This window comes from Capra hircus, chromosome 13, assembly GCF_001704415.2.
Source record: "Capra hircus breed San Clemente chromosome 13, ASM170441v1, whole genome shotgun sequence".
Lineage (NCBI taxonomy): Eukaryota > Metazoa > Chordata > Mammalia > Artiodactyla > Bovidae > Capra > Capra hircus.
This window is the reverse complement of record NC_030820.1, coordinates 75,606,047-75,630,822: the sequence shown is the minus strand read 5'-3', so window position 1 is coordinate 75,630,822 and position 24,776 is coordinate 75,606,047. Positions and strand designations below refer to the sequence as shown.

The window sequence follows — 24,776 nt, the reverse complement described above, 5'->3', positions numbered from 1 at the left end:
AACTGTTATCTTTAAACTCTAGCAATTCAATATCAAACTAAACTGAAGGACAGAGACAAATACAGTTCTCACAACTTAGAACATCATTCATACGCAATACCTTTTCTAAATATCAAGATTCTCAGGACTTCTGCCAGAACTTTAGAAACTACAATATTATTAATAAAATATGATATGAAAGCATGTCATAATTATCCTGGCCTTGGCAATATTTTCATTCCTCTATCCAACTATACAGTGTTTTAATTTTAACAAAGATGACATAAAAATCAGTTTCAGAAATCTACACGAAATACATCCATTAACTGAGGTTGTATTCAAAAGTTAATTTCCAAGACCATGAATAATATCATAGCCTAAACTCCAGAAAGTCATGATGTTAGAATTTCTATAGTTAAAGTTGAATTTTTCTGTTGAATAATCACAGGCTTACTTTCACTGCTGGAGTAATGTCATCTGTAAGTTTCTAAGGTATTACTGACTTCAGTGATACTTACATTTTTCTATTAAAAATCATTTTTAAACCACAAATAAGAACTTACCTTTAATTTTCTGCAACTGTATATAATGTTTAAGCAGTATCTTCTACCTCCTTAGCATGAATATTTAAAAAGACTGCAACTTACTACAATATAAAGTTCAGAAATTACAGAAAGAAAAGGTCTAAAGTTTGCAAAGAATCAAGATGTAAGTTCTAACTTCAGTTACATCACAAACTAGTTATACAACTTTGATAAATCCATTGGCTTAAGCCCTTTACAATGCTGGGTTGTAAGAACAAGGTTGAAACAGAAAAGTACTTTCTTACTGAATATCATTCAGACTAGAGAAGAAATTAACTGAATTTAAAGGGTTATCAAAACTATCCATCTGAAGAATAGAAGGAAAACAAATTGAAGACAAGTGGAAAGGACAAGTGAGAAACAGCAAATGGTCTATCAAATATGTTAACTAGACCCCAGAAGTGAGACTGAAGCAAAAACAAAAAACTTCAAGAAATAATGGCCAAAACTTCCCCAAACTTGATGAAAACATCAGTCTGCACACTGAAGTTCAGTTAATCCCAAGAAGAATACAAAGAAAACCAAACCTAAGTACATTATAATCCAACTATTTAAATTCAAACATCAAGAGAAAATCTTGAAAGTAGTCACAAGAAAAAAAAAGACCATAAGACCATATACACAGAGGAACAAAGATAAAAATTACCTTTTTAGAAGCAATCAGACAATGAGATCTTTAGAGTGCTGAAGCAGCTGACAACAGAATTTTATATACAGGGAATCCTTCAAAAATGAATGTGAAATAAACATTTTCACATAAGTAAAATCTGTGACAATTAGTCTCAAATACTTTAGGAACTAAAAGTACTCCTTCCGGCCAACGATTAAGAACATCAGATGAAAACTCCTGTCCATAACAATGAATGAAGGACATCCAAAATGTCTTCCTGCCAACTGGGTGGCTCAGCTTTCCTCTGCTGTTTGCCTTGAAGTCTAAGATTCTCATGGAAAAGATAACAAATCTAAATATTTTATGAAATAAATTCTAGGTGACAGACTACTGACCTAAGGTAACTCACACAATTTTACAACTGTACTGGAGGATGAACTAAGTCAAACTTTCTAGGTCCCTTTATACACCTAAGTGGGTGATGTCTTCAAAGCAGACTACAAAAAAAAAAAAAAAAAAAGATTAAGCGAAACAGATTTACACAGGACTGAATAAACTAGTGAAGATTTTAACTGCAGTTATTTGTTTTAGAATATTATTGTTTGGTATTATGTTTTCCAATGGGTTCTATAAAGAAGCCATTTTTCTTTCTCTTCTATATCTAGCCCTCAATTTAATAAATTACACTTATGTACTCTAAAAGCATTCTATGTGGCACCTGATTCGATGTCCTCAAATTGCAGGGGAAAAAACAGAAACATAAAAACTGAGTCTCTCTACTTTTCATGTCAATATTATTAATTGCATAGGTTTAATAAAAATCTGTCAACCCATTTATCAGGATAATTGGATAATCAAGTCGGCATCTTGAATGTCATAATTGAGAATAATTCTCATTTAGTCAGGCATGACAAGCCCATCATTAACAAATAATGACTTCACTTTATAAGTCAACACCTATAGGCCTGGTTCCTATTCTTTGCTTATAGGGACTAGCTTCAAAAGTAGGCCAGAGACTCAGTAAATCTGATGAACTGAAGGAGAGACAATTCATTCACATTTATAGGTCCTGCAAATGAAATCTAGTAGGGTTTGTTGAGACTGGTTTCCTAATCTCAAGATATGAGAATAAAAGAGACTTTAGAAATGCAAGTCTATATTCCTTAGGAAAACTTCCAGAGAAATTAATCCTCTGGTCTCAGAAGCTGTTCAATAAAATACCCTCAGGGAATTCCCTGGCAGTCCAATAGTTAAGACATCACATTTCCACGGCAGGAGACCCAGGTTCAATCCCTGCTCAGAGAGCTAAGACCCTGCATGCTGCACAGCAGAGCCCCAAAAATAAACAAATAAAATAGCAATCAAAGAAGCTTCTATGGTTAAAGATATCTTTCTGCTCCTTTTGGCACAGCATGAGAAGAGCCTTTTTTTTCTGCCTTTTTTTTTAAATTTTTAATTAACTTAAGAATCAACTGTGGGCTTACAATTTAGGTCAAGAGAGAATAATGAGACTCATCCCAACATAAACTGAACAAACTATATTCAAATTATCAGAGAACAAGCAGTGAGAAATTGTGGTCCCTGAGATTAAGAAACAACTGGGCATGAGGGGAGAAGGAACAACATGGTAACATGAGCCCTTCCTTCTAGGAGGCAGTTTTTCCAGATCACAACAGAAGGATGAAGAACTCAAACAGAGCCCAGCAATCTTGCAGAATGGACAAGATAATAACCAGAACTCAGAATGGTCAAGCTGGATAGATACTGCAGGGCAGTTTCTCAGAGAGACTGACAAGATTGCAGGGACTAACAAACATATCCTGAGATTTGTACCAAAATCCTGGCTCAGATGGTAAAGCATCTGCCTGCAATGCAGAAGACAAGGGTTCAATCCCTGGGTCGGGAAGATCCCCTGGAGAAGGAAATGGCAACCCACTCCAGTACTCCTGCCTCAAAAATTCCATGGACAGAGGAGCCTGATAGGCTACAGTCCATGAGGTTGCAAAGAGTCGGACATGACTGAGCAACTTCACTTTCAGAGAAATCATGACAAAGAAGAAAAAGTTGAAACACTCACACCACCTCTTTCAAGCCTTACTATAAAGCTGCACTGGATTGATGGGTATATGGACTGATGAATCAATGGAACAGAATAAAGACCAGAAATAGATTCTGACTATCTATCTATCTATCTATCTATCTATCTATCTATCTATCTATCTATCTAAATGGCTTCCCAGGTGGCTCACTGGTAAAGAATCCGCCTGCCAATGCAGAAGACAGAGGTTCAATCCCTGGTTCGGGAAGATCTGCTGCAGGAGAAAATGGCCACCTACTCATTATCCTTGCCTGGAAAATTCCTTGGACAGAAGAGCCTAGAGGGTTTCAGTCCATGAAGTAGCAGAGTCAGACACAACTGAACACGCACATGTACACACACACACAGAAAGGAGCAAAGAGTCGGACACAACTGAGCATGCACGTACACACACACATACGGAGCAGCAAAGGGTTGGGCACAACTGAGCTCGCGTGTACACACACACACACACACACACACACACACACACACACACACACACACACACATAATTAAAAAGCAACACAATGGAAAAAGGAGTCTTCAACAAATAGCCATGGAACAGAATGCCAACGTTTTTAAAAACTTATCCTCAATCCTTTCTTCATACCACATGCAAATATTAAATCAAAATGGATCACAGACCTAAAGATAAAATTACAGAACTTCTACAACAAAGGAGAAAAATCTTCATCAACTCATTAATAGGCAGAGATCTCTTCACACACTAAAAAATAATTACTCATAAGCAAAAAAAAAAAAAATTTTATTCAAAATGCCTATATTCCCAAAAAAAAAAAAATTTAAGAATATGAAAAGGGAGACCAAAGAAAGACCAGAAGAAAATACTCTCAAAATATATCTGAAAAGAATTTGTATTCAGAAAAATTTAAGTCATATAGTAAGAAAACAAACCACCCAATTTAAAAAATGCACACATTTGAACAGACGCTTCATAAAGAGATATAAGTGGAGCTTGAACTCTCAAACTGCAAGCAGAATATAAAATGGTACAGCCACTTTAGAAAACAGTTTCAATTTCTTATAACAATAAGCACACACTTAACATAAGACAATTCCACTCCTAGGTATTTACTCAAGAGGGAAAAAAATCTAAACAAAAACTTGCACTTAAATATTCCTAGAAGCTTTATTCATAGAAGCCAAAAATAGGAAGCCCAATGGAATACTACTCAGCAACAAAAATAAACTACTGATACACTCAAAAATGTGGATGCAGCTAAAAAAACACTAAGTAGAACTTATACAATATGACAGTGGGGAAACAGGCTCTCTCACACATTACTGGTGTGAATCAATATGGTGTAATGCTTATGGAGTGTAATTAGACAACATCTAACAAAACTACATATACATTTACCCTCCAACCTAGTAATCTTACTTCTAAGAATTTATCCTGAAGGTATATCCCCCTCCCAAGAATATGAAAATATATTTTCACAAGGTTATTCGTTGCAGCATCATTTTAACTGCAAAATACTGGAAACAACCTAGGTAACGCCCAGGTTGAGACTGACTGAAGAGCCTATGGTGTGCGCACATAACGAAAACGCTGCTGCTACCGCTTCTCAGTCCTGTCCAACTCTTTGCCACTCTGTGGACTGTAGCCAGGCTCCTCTATCCATGAGATTTTTCAGGCAAGAACACTGGAGTGAGTTGCCTTTTCCTCTTCCAACGGATCTTCCCAACCCAGTGACTGAACTTGCATCTCCTGCACTGCAGGCAGACTCTTTTACTGGTGAGCAATTGGGGAAGAAAAAAAAAATCTGCTTGTCATTACAAAAAGAAAATACAGGAAAACACTCTAAAAAACACTGAAGGTGGCTTCCTCTGAGAAATGGGGGAAATGAGGGTGGAAAAGATACAGAAGGGAATGTGTATCTTTTGTGTAATTTTGACCTTTGAAAACATATTCATATTCTACATAATCAACATAAAACCAGAATCAGAATGAGGAGGAGCATTTTAAAACAAACTGAAACTCAAGCACACAAATAAATAAACCTCATTTCGTGTCAAACAAATATCACAACTACATCATGCAGAAAGGGTGGGAAACAAAAATGGGGAGAGAAGGGAAGGTAGGATGAGGAAGGACTAATTCAAGTATTTTAAAAATATACCATTTTACACCCGAAAATCAACCACTAGCGAAACACTGTAAATCAACTACTAACCTCCAATAAAAATTTTTAAATGAAAAAATTTTAAATACAAATATGTAAGTCGGTGGGAAGGGGGTTCATGTTTGGGAACGCCTGTAAGAATTAAAGATTTTAAAATTAAAAAAATTAAAAAAATTAAAAAAATAAAAAACAAATATGTAAGTCAAAAAAATGAATACAGGATTTCCTCTCAGTCCTGGGCAAAACTATATACAAATTCCCCACTCACTTTGTTTACTGTAATTAAATGGGCAAAGCATATCTGAAATGATTTTAGATATATTATAGGACAGACCAAATGAGTAAACATACTATGCTGGGAACCAAGGCTCTTATGGTATAAAAATGGACATAAAAATATAAAGTGAGAGGTGCAAAGAAAAAACCCTGCAGATGTGGAGTGAAACTGGACATACTGACATAAACACATGATTTATAAACTACGTAAAGGCATGTTGCTATGTGTGTACATGAACAAGTATGTTTACGTATGCATATGTATAAACACGCATTTATTTCCTAGCTGTGTCCACTGAAGGGGTCAAGAAGAGAAGACAATCTAGGAGCAATAAGGACACCTACCAAGGATCTTGGTCTCTAATACTATTTCCCACAAGGACACAGGAGCATGATGAAAGAGCTCCACTGGGAACGGAATGAGAAAATGACCATTTTGGAAGCATGACAGTAAACAATTAGATCAGACACGAATCATCAATGAATGCTAAATCTAGGGCAAACTGTGATGAGAATCATGGTATTGGCATTGCCTCCCCCATCACCACTTAAAGAAGGGGGAGAAACTCTAACAGCAGAGAAATCAGGCAACACAGTGGCCAAATGATCACAATTAACATCCCAATGAGGGACAGAAGACATCCTGTGCCTCCAGAAGCTGTACATCTTTCTCGGGGTATCACATCACCTATGCAGTATCCCGGCCAAGAACGAATAGCCTCATTCTAATCCTGTTTCAAACAGAAAATGAAGAACATTCTAATAAGGGAGAGGAAGGGTTGCAGTCTTCAAAAATGTCAATGTCATATCAGACAAAAAAGAGGCTCGGGAAATATTCCAGGAAAAAGGAGGCCAAAGAAAAATAATAACTACATGTAGTACCTGAGCTTAGACTCGTTTCCGTTACAAGAAGCAAGGGAAACTGCTGGGAAAGACTTTATTAGGTCAACTGACAAAACTGGAAGATGGACAACAGGTCTATATTAACATCCATTTATGAAGCTGATAACCGTACAATGGTTATATGAGAGAACGACCCTATTTGTAGGAAATAAAGCATAAGTATTAGAGGAAAGAAGCACATTCTATGTAGCATAACCCTCAAATAATTCAAAAAAGAGAGAGGGAAGGGTAAGAGCCCAGATAAATGCAAATAATAAAACCAGAGAGTGAATCTGACTAAGGATATCTAGATAATTCTTTATTTTGTTAACTTTTGTAAACTGGAAATTTCCATATAAACTGGAAACTTTCCACATAAAGTTTTGTTTTTTAAGATAAATACTATGAAGATAATTCTCTACTATGTTCAGAATATTATGAACATAATATATGTTCATAATTAATTGAAGGATTTTATTGGGAAATAGCAAGAGTTGAAACTGGAGGCCTAGATAAAGTATCAGATAAAGGACTGTTTCAAATGTAAGCGAGAGAAGTTTGTATTTTTTTTCTGTAAGCCAGGGAACAGTCGTACAAGCTCATAACAGAAAAGAGGCTTGATTAAAGGGATATACAGAAGAAAAATCTCTAGCAAATTTTCAAGTGGGTTCAAACAGTATAGATAAGAAGCAGTAAAGGGACATTTCAAACACACGCATGAAGTTACGGGGTCTTGGCCTAGGAAGCTAAGATTGGTAACAGAAAGTTCACTGAACAGAGGAGACATGAAAATAGAAAACCAGATAAGGCTTGTTTACTAAAAATATCAGAGCGGGCAGGATTCAAAGATGACTCAGATTTCAAGCCCAGCCAACCAAGAGAATAAAATGTTACCAACAAAAAGAAATTTAACCACCTAAACAAGGCGTAAGTGGTTTCACCGCTATCAGATAGTTTTCTCATTCTCATTTTTCCTATCCTGATGCAATAACAAAAGTTAGGAGAGGAGTCAGTTGAAATGTTACACACCAGCACTAGCAATCTGAGGAAATTAGCCTCTGCAAGGTGAAATAGTCAAAATGGGTGGAGCTGATTCCGATTTTAAATATTCACACATAAGAAGAAGAGGGTTGATGGCAGCATCTCATGTTAAACTGTAACATACTCCTTCCCTCCAAATTTATATTTGTATATAGAATATACATATATACTTATTCCAAGACCCTTCATTCAACTAACAGTATCATTAAAGAGGACAACATAACATATAAAACAAGCTTAAAATGAAATCATAAAATCACAAAGTGCACGCATCTTCAGAGGGTGGAGTCAGAAAATTACAGAGGATCCAAAGTAAAGCTGGATTACCTGGCTAACCAGTCAAATGCTGTCCAGGTAGTTTATGTTTGTTTCTATTGGTCTCTGACTCCACTGTTCAGCAAGTATTTTGATCCTGAGGACAAAAACAAATAAAAAAAGGGTGTTGATTTTTATTGCCCTTTCTTAGTATAAATATTCTTATTAGTCACACACAAGTTAACTTTTCCCAAATTTCCTGTGCCTGGACATAAGAAACAAAACTAACAAAAAGTTATCAAGTATGAAGCCTGTTCCTAGGAATTTGAACTTGATGCCTTATTTTGCCATATATTACTACTCTGTTTAAAAAAAAAAAAAATTAGGCAGGGCATACACAATACAATCCGTCACAGTTTGTAAACATGGATAACGCAAAGTAGTGATGAAGGAGATCAGCTCCAAGTTCTGAAGAGTGATGAAACCCGATGGGTAATCTGAACCTGGTATGTTCCCAAGTCCAAAGGGAATGTTCAACAAATTAACAATTCAAAACAATATAAATATCCTGTAAGAAGCTAATTAAATCCTCAAGTCCAAAAAAAAATAAATACCCACCATATAGATAGATAAAGCAACCAAGAAAAAAAAGTACTGGATATTTTCTTCCCCTCTAGGAAAGGGTACATCATTTCATTCACCAAAAAAAAAAAAAATTATTTTAAACGGGAGACAGGTAAATGAAGGACAGTTCTTCAAAATAAACTTCAATAAATATGTGAGCACATAGAACTGCAGACTTCTGCACTTGAGGAAATGTGGAGCAGGCTCTAGCGCAACAAAAAAGTGAGCCAATGAAAACATTCACTCTCACCTTTCGATTTTCCAAATGTGACGAAGCACACTCTGACTACCACTAATTCTAGAGCTATCTGTGGATACAACAACCATAGCTAAGCCCTTAAGTTAATAGCATTCGTGCTGGAACTGGCAGGTTTGCTGAGAAAGGATGGAAGGAAAAATGATATACTCACAAGTTCCAAGTAACAAACACATCACAGTCATGGCCAATCCACACAGTAGATAGGAGACAACCAACCACAATCTAGGTGCATGATGTGAAGGATCTGTTGCACTTTTGAAGCTCAAATTAAAGGTGAGAAACGGGGGGATGAGGGTTGAGGGCAGAAGGATATCACATCATAACATTGTTGACGAAGGGAGAAGAGGAAAATCTAGGTAATATGTAAGTGGCATGCAATTAAAGTTACAGAAGGAACTGCTGTATCTAGTATCGTGTCTACTAATAATCCCAGTAGTCTCCAGCTTATCACTGAGGCAATGCCAAAAGTAAGCTAGTTCTTGGACTGCATCTTCCAATCCACAATAGTACATATAGGTTTTTAGCATAATGGCTAAAGAGCAGAAAGAGCGACTCCATAGACTGTAGCCTACAGGCTCCTCGGTCCATGGGATTTTCCAGGCATGAATACTGGAGTGGGTTGCCATTGCCTTCTCCAGCAGATCTTCCCGACCCAGGCATTGAACCCGGGTCTCCCGCATTGTAGGCAGACGCTTTAGACCTCCGATTAAGCTCTCTCCCAGGACTCAAGCTCGGCCAAAACTAATGAAACTCAGGCCCTGATGTCTCATTGCAAAAATTCATTGAGAGACAAAGCGATAAGAGGTGGATTTGTGAGGATCCAGAGAGAAGCCGATGGCACCCTACTCCAGTACTCCTGCCTGGAAAATCCCATGGACAGAGGAGCCTGGTAGGCTGCAGTCCATGGGGTCACTAAGAGTCGGACACGACTGAGCAACTTCACTTTTCACTTTCATGCATTGGAGAAGGAAACGGCAACCCACTCCAGTCTTCTTGCCTGGGGAATCCCAGGGACAGGGGAGCCTGGTCTATGGGGTCACACAGAGTTGGACATGACTGAAGTGACTTAGTTACTGTCTGAGCTACCAGGGTCATTGACCTTCTTAGCATAATGGCTAAAGAGCAGAAGCTTCAGAGCCCACCAGATCTAGAATCAACCAACTCCTAGCTCTTTCACTTACTGGTCTGGTAACCCTGGGTCAATGTAAGACATCTTTGAGCCTTAGATTTCTCATCTTAAAACAGGTATCACAACTCATAAGGTTCTTGTGACAATTAAGTGAAAATGCTTAAATTACTTACTAGTACCTAGTATATACAAGCTCAATAAATAAATAACAATTATTAGCCAAACAAGACTATCCAACACATAGTATAGCAAGAGTTTCTAACCACACAGAAATAAAAAACAGGAGAAAGCACAAACAACTTTGGTTTTTAAATGAGTTGAGCTTCCCTGGTAGCTCAGCTGGTAAAGAATCCTACTGCAATGCAGAAGACCCCAGTTCAATTCCTGGGTTGGGAAGATTTGCTGGAGAAGGGACAGGCTACCTACTCCAGTATTCCTGGGCTTCCATGATGGCTCAGCTGGGAAAGAATCCACCTGCAATGTAGGAGACCTAGGTTCGATCCCTGGGTTGGGAAGATCCCCTGGAGAAGGGAAAAGGCTACCTACTCCAGTACTCTGACCTGGAGAATTCCAAGGACTGAATGTATAGTCCATTCAGTCACAAAGAGTCAGACATGACTGAGCGACTTTAATTCATTAATTCACTCAATTCAGTGTTTTATAACTTGAATTTTTATATTCAATTTAACTAGAGGACAGTGGAGGGGGAAAAGATAGGCAAAAGTCTTGTAAAAAAAGTTCAAGGTTTCCTGGCCCTAGTTTTAAATCAAATTTCATCTCAGAAATGGTTCTTTTGTACTTCCCTGGCAGTCTAGTGACTAAGAATCCACCTGCTAATGGAAGGAACACGGGTTCAATCTCTGGTCTGGGAAGATTCCACATGCCTCAGAGCAACTCAGCCAGTACACAGCTACTGAGCCCAAGCTCTAGAGCCCGCGAGCCTCAGACACAAGAGAGGCCACAGGATTGAGAAGCTCGCACATCGCAGCCAAGCAGAGCCCCGCTGACCACAGCTAGCGAAAGCCTGCACACAGCAACGCATGCCGGTGCTGCCAAAAATAAACTAATAAATGTAGTTTTTAAAAAGAAATGGTTCTTTTGTTGTTGCTCCTTTTGAGAAGTAAGAGGGAGTTCATGGGGTGACATGAGTACCTAGAGAACAAGATGGGTGGGCAGGAAAAGGCATTTGAGTCAGAATGTACCTCATGACTGATCAGGGAACAAGCACTGCTGCCTAATGTGAAAAGCTGGTGAGAAAGCCTACTTCACACTCAAGCACTGCTGTACTGCCGATGAGAACTACCCAAAGGAGTACAGACACAGCCAATCGGTACCCCATAACCCCCAGAACATAAAGAGATACCATCTAAAAAGTTCTCCTCTCCCAAGAAGTGTGCAGCTGGATTAGAGAGGCCCCCAAATAATCAGGGCAACGACTGGCTTCCCTACCAGCAAACTGCAAGGAGTCTAAAAGTACTAGTCTAGTCTAAAAAGTACAATCTACCAAGATCCTGTCGAGCATGGAACCGCTGGGACACTGCAGTTGACTAGTCTAGAACCAAGATTCTGCAATGGCAACAGAGCAGATTTTCAAGGACTGTATTTGTTTGTTTGTTTGTTTAGTCGCTAAGTTGTGTCTGACTCTTTTTGTGAGCGCATGGTCTGTAGCCGAGCAGGTTCCTCTGTCTATGGGATTTCCCAGGCACTAATACTGGAATGGATTGTCACTTTCTTCTAGGGATCTTCCTGGCCTAGGGGTTGAACCCGTATATCCTGCATTGGCAGGTGGATTCTTTACCACTGAGCCACCAGGGAAGCCCCAATTTGTCTACTAGAATTAACATAAAGGTGACTGATGAGATCCACATTATCAAAACCTGCATCACTAGAAAGCTACTGGGGGCTTGGGGAGATCAAACTGAGCTTTGTTAATAAGAGCTAGTCTGAGAAGATGTGCCTCGAGGCCAGAACAAAGAATCAAACTGGGGGAGGGGAGCTGAGAGGAAAATCCAAACTACATAATGCTGATGCTGGGAAACACCAACTGGACAAAGAGAGGCCACTGAATATTATGAATGTGTTTTTCTTTTGCTATTGAGTACGGAAGGGGGCAGGGACTCTACTATTAATCATATTAAGCTCATTATTCTCTCCACGGTGCGGCAGGCAGGGCTCCCAAGGACACCCTCCTCAGTTTCCTAAAATCATAGATGGAGATGGGGAACCACCATCTTTGGGAAAAGCCAGCTGTTGCCCACTCATCTTAAAAGCTCTAAACAATCAGTTTGTGCACCAATTAAACATCCCGTTTTACTTAAAGATTATGTAATACTGGCACAAAGAACATTTCTTTTTTGCAGTTGAGATTATTTATCAAACAATAAATATATCCTTTGTCAAAACTGTAACACCAGATTTTACTTACAACAATCAACTACAACCAATCTAATGAAAGGGGAAAGAAAGTATGTAAGTTTAATACCAATAGGAAAGTTTTAAATTATATAAAAAGATGTTACTGTATTTAAAGTTATATAAACTTCACAGAAAAAAAGAATTTTTTCTTTAAAATTTATTAGTCCATTATTTCATGTTCAAGTAAATAAGGAAAAATGTATTTGGTACCCAAGAAAATACTGGCAATAAGTGATGACACTTTCAAAAATACCCGTCTTTCTGACAAGAGTAGTAGGAATTATTTCAAATTATAGCACATTCAGGCTTAGTAAAGTAAGAACAGGGTTAAAAAAAAAAAAAAAAACACTTGACATGTATTACCACCCAGCCTATGATGTACATTAGAAAAGACCAAATTGATTTATAATAACTTATTCCGAATAGTCATTTAATAAGTTTTAATAAATGTTTAGTTCTACGTAGAATCAATCTGAAAATTTAAAAGAGGCAGTTAAAAAAGAAGCTTTAGTTTCAGAAAACCTAGGTTTTGGAAGTTCAGATTCATAACCTTGCAGAAGGCATTTAATTCACTTAAATGTTTGCTCTACACCTATCAGATGCCAGGTGCTGCACAGGCCCTCAAAAGTGTAAGCAAAATTAGGACAGGAGTGGCAGGTACAAACAGCCACTATAGTTTCTGAAATGAAAACTATGTTCCCTCAGTAAGTATCTGCTGAGCATCAACCCGCTACACTCTGCCAGACACCAGGGATATAAGGAGGAACCAAAGACAAGGACAGAGTCTGACATCAGTGTCAAAGGAGAAGGGAAGAGGACAGTCCTGCCGTGTTCACCGGTTTCTGTGGTGACTGTAAAGCACTATTTACATGTGAATGGAAGACAAATCCAGAACCATTTACCTCATCCAAGAAAAAAAGAGGGGGGGATTAGTAACAAACTTTGAATGTACAGATAATTTCTGCAATTATTCTCCATAGTCAGAAATGAAATGCCAATTGAGTGTCTTTATAACAAAAGACAAAGGCAAAGAAGAAAAAAAGAAAACTTTTGTAAAACATTAGGCATTTACGTAAAAATCATAAGAGACATAGGAAACGTTAATGGGATATATAAAGGTTGCTGAATATGAAAGCTATTTTTAACTCAACACATTCAGGAAATCGTGCCATATATTTTGCTTACACGATACTATCCACTGATGAACGACAGTAAATACGACCATTCTGCATGTTTAAAATTACCTTGAGATTAAGGAGAAAACTGAAAAATCCAGTTGGCAGACCAGTTTATTAACAAGCTCCCTATCTCTGGCTGAGCTGTAGCTAGTAATGACATGGTTGCTAAAACAGGCATGAAGCCAGCCGCTTGCTGGTGCTTGTTCTGCTTCCCTCTCCCCCCTCTCCTGGAAAAACCGCATGCAGTGCTGCACGATCATACAAAATAAATACAGGAAAGGGGGTGGGAGGGGTTGGGTGGAGAGGTGAGCTGAAGCTCTGGGCTCCACCAGTGGAAGGCGTTCCACAAGAATTGCTACAGGGTCAAAAGTTTACAGTGGTTTCAATTTCACCTTTTAGCAGCCAATCAGGAAACAGGGACTGAACGCTGACCCTCAGGCTGCAAATGAACATTAACTCATTGGCTACCAGGATTGTATGTATTCCTTTTCTCGAAAGGCGTTCCTTTCTCCTTCTTAGGGAGGAATGGGGGGCATGGGAAGGTGGCAGCAGAGGAGGAGGCAAAGAACATTTTAAGTTCAAGGTGACAATTTTATTGAAGACCATGTATTTTAAACAGGTATTTGAGTGGAGAAAAATGATCAAGTCATTTTCCTTGAAATTCTCCTGTGCTGCTGCTACTGCTGCTAAGTTGCTTCAGTCGTGTCCGACTCTGTGCAACCCCATAGATGGCAGCACACCAGGCTCCCCCATCCCTGGGATTCTCCAGGCAAGAACACTGGAGTGGGTTGCCACTTCCTTCTCCAATGCATGAAAGTGAAAAGTGAAAGTGAAGTCGCTCAGTCACGTCCGACTCTTCGCGACCCCATGGACTGCAGCCTACCAGGCTCCTCCGGCCATGGGATTTTCCAGACAAGAGTACTGGAGTGGGGTGCCATTGCCTTCTCCAAAATTCTCCTGTAGTATCTAACAAACCAATTATTAATGTTGGTATCAAGACAAAGAGTGAACTTAGGCAGGTTACAGATAGATTTATCTCCACGAGGCTGCAATTCTAAGAACAAGTTACAATACAATCACAGATAATGCTGATTATGTTTCCAGTAAATAATAACTCTGATGTTGAAGCCATTATTTATCTAACCCCAATTTTTAATTTGCATAAGTTCTCTATCTCCTCTCCTAATCATTAATAAACACACAACATGCCTGTACTTTTCATACTGTACATCGACCAAAATGCAGGTACAGCTCCTAAGGTTTAAGCTTTCTTTCTCTGTATTTCTCTTCTAAAACAGTTCAGTACACACAAATGACTCCTATACAAATAAACTCAAAAGTGAACCCCTTGGCAATAGATGCGACTGAGCTCCAAGTTTAGGGGTTTTTTTTGTAAATTTCTCCCAAATGTAGAAAACATTAGCAAACTAATCCATGAAATACTCTTTTCTACATATAACACTGAGCAAGGTTAAAATAAAGATCTGTAAGACACAAACCTCAACTATCCTACATTTAAAAACTAGATTTCTTTGACTATATTAACTGCTCTATCATAATGATCAGCTAAATACTAAAGAAGCAACTGTGTGAATTTGTAGTTAGGATATTCTCATAAATACAATAGGTGGTTGAAATTTTAGCAGTCCTGCTGACTCAATCTTCTGTTATATGTAGAAGTCCCTGTAGTTACTGCCATTACATAAGAAAATTATTCCAAGCAGGATATTAGTTTTCTTATCCAAACCAACACAGTAAGATCACAGTCATTTCTGAACACCCAAAGATAAACTATATACAAAAGTATCTCTCTTAATACATGTTTCCTAAAGGGCCCCCAAATAAATTCATAGTGTATAAATTTTCCACAATAATTTAATGTAGCTATATATTAAATTTATAGCTTATTTTTTAAATATTTTGATATAAATATTAAAGATAATAAATTGTATTTAATGTAGCTAAATAGTAAATAAGTTTGATGCTAACATACAGGACTTTCTTTTTATTCAGCATTAAAACAAGTTAATTTTCTAGTAACAGCTCCCAAACCTTCATGATTTAAGTTTATGCACATTTGGCCATTAATAGTCTTTACTTTTAAAATCTAGGTTTTTTTAAAAAACAAACATGTCTTACAGAGCTTTTTTAATGTATTATATTGGAGGAGTCTTCTGTGTATCTTCTTTTTACAAGATGGCCTCATTCTGAAAGAAAATGGATGCGATAAAATTTTACATCAAGTCAGCATGTTAGCAAGAAGCTTTTTGTGTGTTCTGAATTTGATTAATACAAGCCAAGGTCACTTCCTGAAAGATGCCTACCATTGCAGCTGCAGGCAAACTAGGCTCCAGTGTAAAGCTGGGGGAAGGGAATGGGTGATGGCATTTATTAACATTGAGAAGGGCTTCCACCTCCACCAGCAGCAATTACAGGAGGGGAAACAAGGAAAGCCCAGAATTCTTGGCATGTAATGATTAAAATATCTGCACTCCTTAATATTTAAAAACAGAAATTTAATCAATATATAATACTATACTCATGTCAAAATTACAAAGATATCCTCAGTGCATATACTATACAAACCAAAAACGCCTGCAGAGGCAGATACAGCCCTGGAAGAAAATAGAATCAAGAGATTCAAATTCCTCTTATCTAAAACCAACGGTGGCCTAAACATCATAAAAGCAGAAACCCCAAATACAAAAGCCTGTATCGCAAAATGTTTACAAAAGTTTTGTACTGAAATCCAGTTCAATTTTCTTATCAACATGAACACAAATATTATGTCCATGCTCAAAAACATCAATATATACATCATTAGCAACCAGAACAAAACTTCTCCCTGAAGAATAACATCAAAATTTAATTGAGCCGTTACTATGAACAGCTGGGAAACTATACAAAGTACATCACCTGTCCTGAGTTCCATACACATTTCAACTGGATAAAATATAAGCAGAGTCAAGGAAAACTACACACCGCTTATTATTTTCTCTATATGTAACTGGAAAAATTACACTGACTTTGTGTGTCTAATTTTTCTTACCCACCAAATGGAAGACATGCCTGAACCAAGATACTCCAGGGAGATATACCCAGCAACATGCTTTTAATGGTTGTATAATAAACGTAAAACCTGGTCCTTTTTTTAATTGTCAACATGTTCAAAGCCATTATATTTCTATTTTCTACATAAATGAGAATATAATTTTTCCCTCCCTTATGCTCCCCATCCTTTCATTCTAACTTCAACAACAAAAATAAAATATTACTTGCACAAGTTCAAACAAATCGATGCTGTTTTAAGTCTTTTATCTTTCAATGACTGGCAAGAAAAACTATTAGTTAATTGGCACAGAGTATTCTGTATATGTAAAGGGCTTTTTAAAATCATCTTAGAAAAAGGAAGGCAACCAAGCAAAAAAATATTGTGAGTAGTCCTGAATCCAGATAATCTAGTAGCTGAGCCTGGCAAAGGAAAGCATTCAGAAGAATTCAATGAGACCTAATCACACGCCTTTGCGACAGAACAAACCCTAAAAATGAACATACAGTAAATTAGCTATTTATATACCTTCTCCCCAGGACAGGGGAATACATTTTTCCTCAATTTCTCCTATCCTCTATATTATTTCTTTCCATCACATAAGTTACTCCAAAAATAACTCAGAACAAAGCACAGAGTTAAACAGTAGGTAGCAAGCTTCTTGTCACAAACCAATCCGGGCATGGAAAGTGCAGTTTTCCTGGCATCTCCAACCAAATCATTCTTCTCCCCTGGTTTTATCCGAGTACCCGAAGCACTCTGCATTTGGAAAATAAGACTGACTAAGTGGGGTACAGCAGTCAGTGGTCTGGTTCTCCTCCCATACTAATGCAGCTTCTACGTCAAAAATGGAACCTAAAAAGAAACGCTGACCATCAAAACAAACAGGCGAGCAGCATGCACGTCTCCTTGCTCTGTCAAAGTGGCTCACAGACTTAAGTCTGAGAATCGCTCTAAGATTCACAGAACAAGTGTTTTCTGTTTTTGTTTTTTTAATTCAAACGTTTTCTATGGCTTCAAACTGGATGGACTGGCTCTCTGGTAATTGAAAATTTTGTTTAAAAAATACATATACCATACAAAATGATATTATTAATCAGTAATAATGTAGCTGGGCTGCCAATAGGAGACGGTTCGATCCCGGGGGTCAGAAAGATCCTCTGAAGACAGAAATGGCAACCCACTCCAGTATTCTTGCCTGGGATGGGCAAAGGAGCCTGACAGGCTACAGTTCATGGGGTCACAGAGTCGGATACGACTCAGCGACTGAACCACATCAAATAATATAGCTATGCCATACACTTATTCTCTGAAAAGCACATTAGACTATAAGCCTCAACCGTACCTTTCAAATGAAAAAGGTAGTATGTTGTCACAACATTCACTTCACAATGTTTGCTGAAATTATATTCTGCAAGACTGCTATTCCAGGTTCTGTGGATACAAAGGTAAACAAGAAAGGAGGCCCTCACAGAAGCCCTTAAATCCAAAGAGCCTCATTCCTTGGCACAGGAAGCTGCTTGGAGGAGTTCAAAAAGACTGAAGCACTTGCCTATGAGATAAAATAAGCCCTAAAGATGGACAAAGGATAAAAATCACAGAGTTAACATTTTACTGGATATTAACAATACACAAGATATTTCCAAAAGGCATTTCCAGAAAGTGATTAAGTGCCATAAAGGAAATAAACAGGGTGATACGATACAGAAGAGGAGAGACGTAGGAAGAGAGAAGTAATTTCAGGTCAGGAAAGGGCTCTGAAGATGCAACATTTAATCTGAAAGCTGAAAGGAACCAACCAAGCAGAGAGAGCTCCAGGCAGATAGCAGACAGAACTGTATATAATAGTCTAATAGATAATGAAATTTATTGGGGGGTGGGGGACCCACAGTGCACAGCAAGCAGGACCTTAGTTCCCTAACCAGTGATTAACCCAGGCCCTTAGCAGCGAATGCTCAGAATCCTAACCATTGGACCACCATGGAATTCCCATGAAATTAACAATTATTAACGATAATGAAACTGATTAAGTCCAATAGACTTAATCTTCCCACTTCTAGTCTGGAACCCACGCTATAGGCCAATGGGAACTTGAAAATTGTGTGCTAGTAACCTATTTCAATTTAAAATTTAGGTTTAAAAAAAATTCATGAGAGAACGGTACTTAAAGCCAGGACACAACATAACTTTCTAGAAAGTATTATTAGCAATAGACAGGACAAACAAGTATTACTAAAAACAATGCTTATTCAATAGATTTAGATGGAAAAAAACAGATTTAAATCCCAGCTCTCCTAATAACAACATTACCGCCACCACCCATTACTTCCTCTATAAATTAAGGATAACACCTCGCGGCCTACCTATCTCCAGGGGCAGTTATGAATGTCTGAGATCCTTACTGCCACCATCATTGTCAGGAAAAGCCATGTCTCTTGGTGGAAAAAACATACAGTCCATCCACTGATTAAGGGAGACTCCCATGGCCTCACACTTGAATTCATTTGTTATTTAGATCCAGCTTCTTAGAATACTGCATGTATCTGGCTTCCCAACTTCACAGCAAATTAGAGACTATTAGAAGCAATAAAGTATTTATTAACAGAAAGTACAGCTAACTGGCAAGCAAAAGATAGTGAAGGAAAATAGGAAAAAAATATTTTTTTATTTAAGAAAGGCAAACAAAACCTCTTAGGAGTGGCCTAGACTCATTCAATCTAATGAGAAACATTCCTGTTCAATTCAAGAGGTACAAAAGGTGTCACACATAGCCAAAAAAAAAAATTAATAATGTTCCTAACATCCTGAACCATTTAAGAAAAGATTAAATACACTTACCACACTGCTTGAAAGTGAGAAGTCTGAATACACATAAGGATTTCAATATCTGAGGGTTAAATTTTTTTTTTTAGACAAGCTTTGTGCCTTAACGGTTGTTGCTGGGGAGGGGCAAGGTTGTTATGTGGTGGCAGCAATAGAATAAAACAGTCACACACGTAGTTGTAGAAGTCCCAGTAGGAGATTATAGATAGAGAGGGGAGCCCAGGGAACTTTGGCAGACCACTCTAAAGTTAAAGATGGCTCAAGAAACATTGTGGAATGAAGCAGGCTTGCTTAACTATAAAGCAGGAGATACAGTCCCAGGTCATTTAATGAAAGAAAACTGTTACCACCCCTCTGCTGATTTGAATAAGCACTATGTCAGTCCTAGTTTGACCTCAGAAGGTCACTCTTCTGCCCAGTATGAAGGACGAGCTCTTGATGTAAGCCTAACATCTACTCAAAGAATGAGAAAGAAGGTGGTTTTTCCCCCCCTCTTTCCTTTGATTATAAACATGTAGCCCTCAGGGCAGAACCCCTCACCTGTCAGCTTGCATCTCTCACAAGCATCCTATGTTAATGAACACCTCTAGACCATCACTTTGCCTCTTGCCAAATTCCTTCTGCACTGAGACACAAAGAACCTGAGCCTCATCCAGACACCAGATGAATGATTCTAATCTAAAAATCATGGGTTCAAGTCCCAATCAGAGGTACACGGTTTCAGTGGGATCTTAGTTCCTGACTCGCACTTCAGTATGGAGTCCTAACCACTGGATCACCAAGGAATTCATGATACTATTTTTTTTTTAATGAAAGGAGAAAACAAATATACTAAAATGTTAACATTTGAAGAATGTGAGTGAAGGGCACCCAGGAAGTCTTAATCATGCAACTTCTAGGTTAAGTCCCAAATTAAGAGGAAATAAAAAATAAAACGTAAATAAGACTGGGAGAAAATATCTGCAGTGTATAAACAGACAAGGAATAAAAACCCACAATATACAGGAGCTCTCACAAATCAGTAAGAAAAGACAGCGTAAGAGGGAAAACGGGCAAAAAATCAAAATAGGCAGTTCACTGTCGTACAAATGGTCAACAAAACATAGTAAAACAAGCACAATTCTTCCAAGGATTAGGGAACTGTAAAATAAAAACAATAAAAGAAAATAACTTTTACCAGGTGGCAAAAATCAGCAGTTTTAAGCAAGTATCCTTTAGGTTCAGTAGGCCCATAACAAGAAACATAGCACAAGTGTATCAAGATATACAAGATCTGTATACAAGGATATTTAATATAACACTGTATAAAAGAGCAAAAAAAAGGAGAGATAAATAAAATGAATAGGGAACTCTAATTTGATGCAAGCTCTTTGAGGAGAGATTCTAGAATGTTTTGTCCCCAGTAACTGACACATGACAGGTACTGTATTTGTAGAATTAATGAATTAATGGCTACAGAAAGGACACTCAAAAATGGTAATTATATAGCCACCAAAACAAACACAGATCTGTGAAAATAATCACCTAGAAAGATGTCCATGAAACAACTTTAAAAAATTGCAGGCAACATATGATTGCTTTCAAGTATGAGAACATGTCTACCTAGATCTTTTTATTTAATACTTGGGGTAAGTTAGATATCAAGCCCCCTTTCAACTTTACCAATTTAAACAAAAAACTGAAGACAACTCACAGACGGAGAAAATATTTGCAAAACATTTATCAGATAAAGGACCTGTATTCAAAAATATACAAAGCACTCTTAAAATAACAGTAAGAAACAACTAATATATGGAAACAACACAATTTTAAAATGGCAAAAGATCTAAATACCTCACCAAAGAGTCCAGGTCTCCCACACTGCAGGCAGATTCTTTACTGTCTGAGACACCAGGGAAGCCCCAAGGAAGACATACAGATGGCAAATAAGCATATGAAAAGATGCAAAATGTCATATCTTTGAGGTATTACAAATTACAACAACAAGATATCACCACACATCTACTAAAATGACGAAAATCTAAAAAACTGACAGTAACAAATGCTGATGAGAATATGGAGCAAAAGGAACTCTCATTGCTAGGGGAATGCAAAATGGTGCAGCCACCTAAGAAAACAGTTGGCACTTTCTTACAAAGCTAAACAATGTCTTACGATATGATCCAACAATCACACTCCTAGGTATTTAAAAACCCAACAGACTCAAAAATATGTTCATACAAAACCCTACACAAAATATTTATAGCTGCTTCATTTATAACTGCCCCACACTGAAAGGAATCGAGATGTTATTCAATAGGTGAATGGAGAGACTGCAGTGTATGATGGAATATTATTCAGCAATAAAAAGAAATGAACAGTCAAGCCAAAAAAGACATGTAGGAACCATAAAAAACATGTAGGTAAGTAAAAGAAGCCAGTCTGAAAGGCTATATACTATATGATTCCAACTATATGACATTCTGCAAAAGCCAAAACTATAGCAACCACAGGTTGGAGAGAAGGTGAGGAAGATGAATAGGTGAAGCGCAGGTAACTTTCAGAGGAAAAACTATTCTGTATGATACAGTAATAGTGGATACATGACATTATGCCTTTCTCAGAACCTACAAAAAGAACTATAAACAAAGTAAATCTTATTATATAAACTATGGATTTTGGTTAATATAATATTGGTATATTAATTGTAACAAATGTACCATGTACCACACGGAAAGATGAACTCCCCAGGTCGGAAGGAGCCCAATCTGCTACTGGAGATCCGAGGAAAAATAACTCCAGAGAGAATGAAGAGATGGAGCTAAAGCAACACAAACCCAGCTGTGGATGTGACTGGTGATGGAAATAAAGTCCAATGCTGTAAAGAGCAATACTGCATAGGAACCTGAAATGTTAGGTCCATGAATCAAGGCAAATTGGAAGTGGTCAAACAGGAGATGGCAAGAGTGAACATGGACATTTTAGGAAGCAGTGAACTAAAATGGACTGGAATGAATGAATTTAACTCAGATGATCATTATATCTACTACGGTTGGCAAGAATCCCATAAAAGAAATGGAGTAGCCATCATAGTCAACAAGAGAGTCCAAAATGCAGTTCAGTGCAGTACTTGGATGCAATCTCAAAAATGAAAGACTGATCTCTCTTCGTTTCCAAAGCAAACCATTCAATATCACAGTAATCCAAGTCTATGCCCTGACCAGTAATGCCGAAGAAGCTGAAGTTGAATGGCTCTATGAAGACCTACAAGACCTTCTAGAACTAACACCCAAAAAACATGTCCTTTTCATTATAGGGGACTGCAATGCAAAAGTAGAAAGTCAAGAAATACCTAGAGCAACAGGCAAATTTGGTCTTGGAGTACAGAATGAAGCAGGGCAAAGGCTAATAGAGTTTTGCAAGAGAACACACTGGTCATACCAAACACCCTCTTCCAACAACACAAGGGAAGATTCTACATGTGGACATCACCAGATGGTCAATGCTGTAATCAGACTGATTATATTCTTTGCAGCTAAAGATGGAGAAGTTCTATACACTCAGCAAAAATATGACCAAGAGCTGACTGTCGCTCAGACCATGAACTCCTTATTGCCAAATTCAGACTTAAATTGAAGAAAGTAGAGAAAACCACTAGACTATATAGGTATGACCTAAGTAAAATCCCTTACGATTATACAGTGGAAGTGAAAAACAGATTCAAGGGATTAGAACTGATAGACAGTGTCTGAAGAACTATGGATGAAGGTTCATGACACTGTACAGGAGGCAGGGATCAAGATCAACCCCAAGGAAAAGAAAGGCAAAAAGGCCAAATGGTTGTCTGAGGAGGCCTTACAAATTGCTGTGAACAGAAGAGAAGCAAAAGGCAAAGGAAAAAAGGAAAGATATACCCATTTGAATGTAGAGTTCCAAAGAATAGCAAGGAGAGAAAAGAAAGCCTTCCTCAGTGATCAATGCAAAGAAACAGAGGGAAACAAAAGAATGGGAAAGACTAGAGATCTTTTCAAGAAAATCAGAGATACCAACGGGACATTTCTTACAAAGATGGGAACAATAAAGGACAGAAATGGTATGGACCTAACAGAAGCAGAAGATATTAAGAAGAGGTGGCAAGAATACACGGAAGAACTATATATACAAAAACGATCTTCACGACCCAGATAATCACAATGCTGTGATCACTCACCTAGACCCAGACATCCTGGAATGCTTAGGAAGCATCACTACAAATAAAGCTAGTGGAGGTGATGGAATTCCAGCTAAGCTATTTCAAATCCTAAAAGATGATGCTGTGAAAGCGCTGCACTCAATACGTCAGCAAATTTGGAAAACTCAGCAGTGGCCACAGGACTGGAAAAGGTCAGTTTTCATTCCAATCCCAAAGAATGCTCAAACTACTGCACAACTGCACTCATCTCTTGCTAGTAAAATAATGCTTAAAATTCTCCAAGCCAGGCTTCAACAGTATGTGAACCAAGAACTTCCAGATGTTCAAGCTGGCTTTAAAAAAGGCAGAGGAACCAGAGATCAAATGGCCAACATCTGCTGGATCATAGAAAAAGCAAGAGAGTTTCAGAAAAATCATCTACTTCTGCTTTATTGACTATGCCAAAGCCTTTGACTGTGTGGATCACAGTAAACTGTAGAAAATTCTGAAAGAGATGGGAATACCAGACCACCTGACCTGTCTCTTGAGAAACCTATATGCAGGTCAGGAAACAACAGTTAGAACTGGACATGGAACAACACATTGGTTCCAAATAGGAAAAGGAGTATGTCAAGGCTGTACATTGTCACCCTGCTTATTTAACTTCTATGCAGAGCACATCATGAGAAATGCTGGGCTGGATGAAGCACAAGCTGGAATCAAGATTGCCAGGAGAAATATCAATAACCTCAGGTATGCAGATGACACCACCCTTATGACAGAAAGTGAAGAACTAAAGAGCCTCTTGATGAAGGTGAAAGAGGAGAGTGAAAAAGTTGGCTTAAAACTCAACATTCAAAAAAGGAAGATCATGGCATCTGGTCCCATCACTTCATGGCAAATAGAAGGGGAAACAGTGGAAACAGTGACAGACTTTATTTTCTTGGGCTCCAAAATCACTGGCAGATGTTGACTGAAGCCATGAAATTAAAAGACACTTGCTCCTTGGAAAGAAAGTTATGACCAACCTAGACAGCATATTAAAAAGCAGAGACATTACTTTGCAGACAAATGTCCATCTAGTCAAAACTATGGTTTTTCCAGAGTCATGTACAGATATGAGAGTTGGACTGTGAAGAAAGCTGAGCACTGAAGATTTGATGTTTTTGGCTGTGCTGTTGGAAAAGACTCTTGAGAGTCCCTTGAACTGCAAGGAGAACCAACCAGTCCATCCTAAAGGAAATCAGTCCTGAATATTCACTGGAAGGGTTGAAACTCCAATACTCTGGGCCACC

The 24,776-nt window shown here is 38.0% G+C and overlaps 1 protein-coding gene across 3 annotated transcripts in view; it reads right to left on the bottom strand.

Moving 5' to 3' along the window:
- NCOA3 (nuclear receptor coactivator 3) overlaps nucleotides 1–24,776 on the bottom strand; it is a 128,071-nt gene that overhangs the window by 54,273 nt on the left and 49,022 nt on the right. For 2 of the 3 annotated variants that reach the window (XM_018057987.1, XM_018057989.1), the window contains exon 2: nucleotides 7,927–8,011. The exons of the other annotated variant lie outside the window; for it this stretch is intronic. The gene's annotated coding sequence lies outside the window, so the exon portion shown is untranslated. The remainder of the gene's footprint in view (nucleotides 1–7,926; nucleotides 8,012–24,776) is intronic. 3 annotated transcript variants of the gene reach the window in all.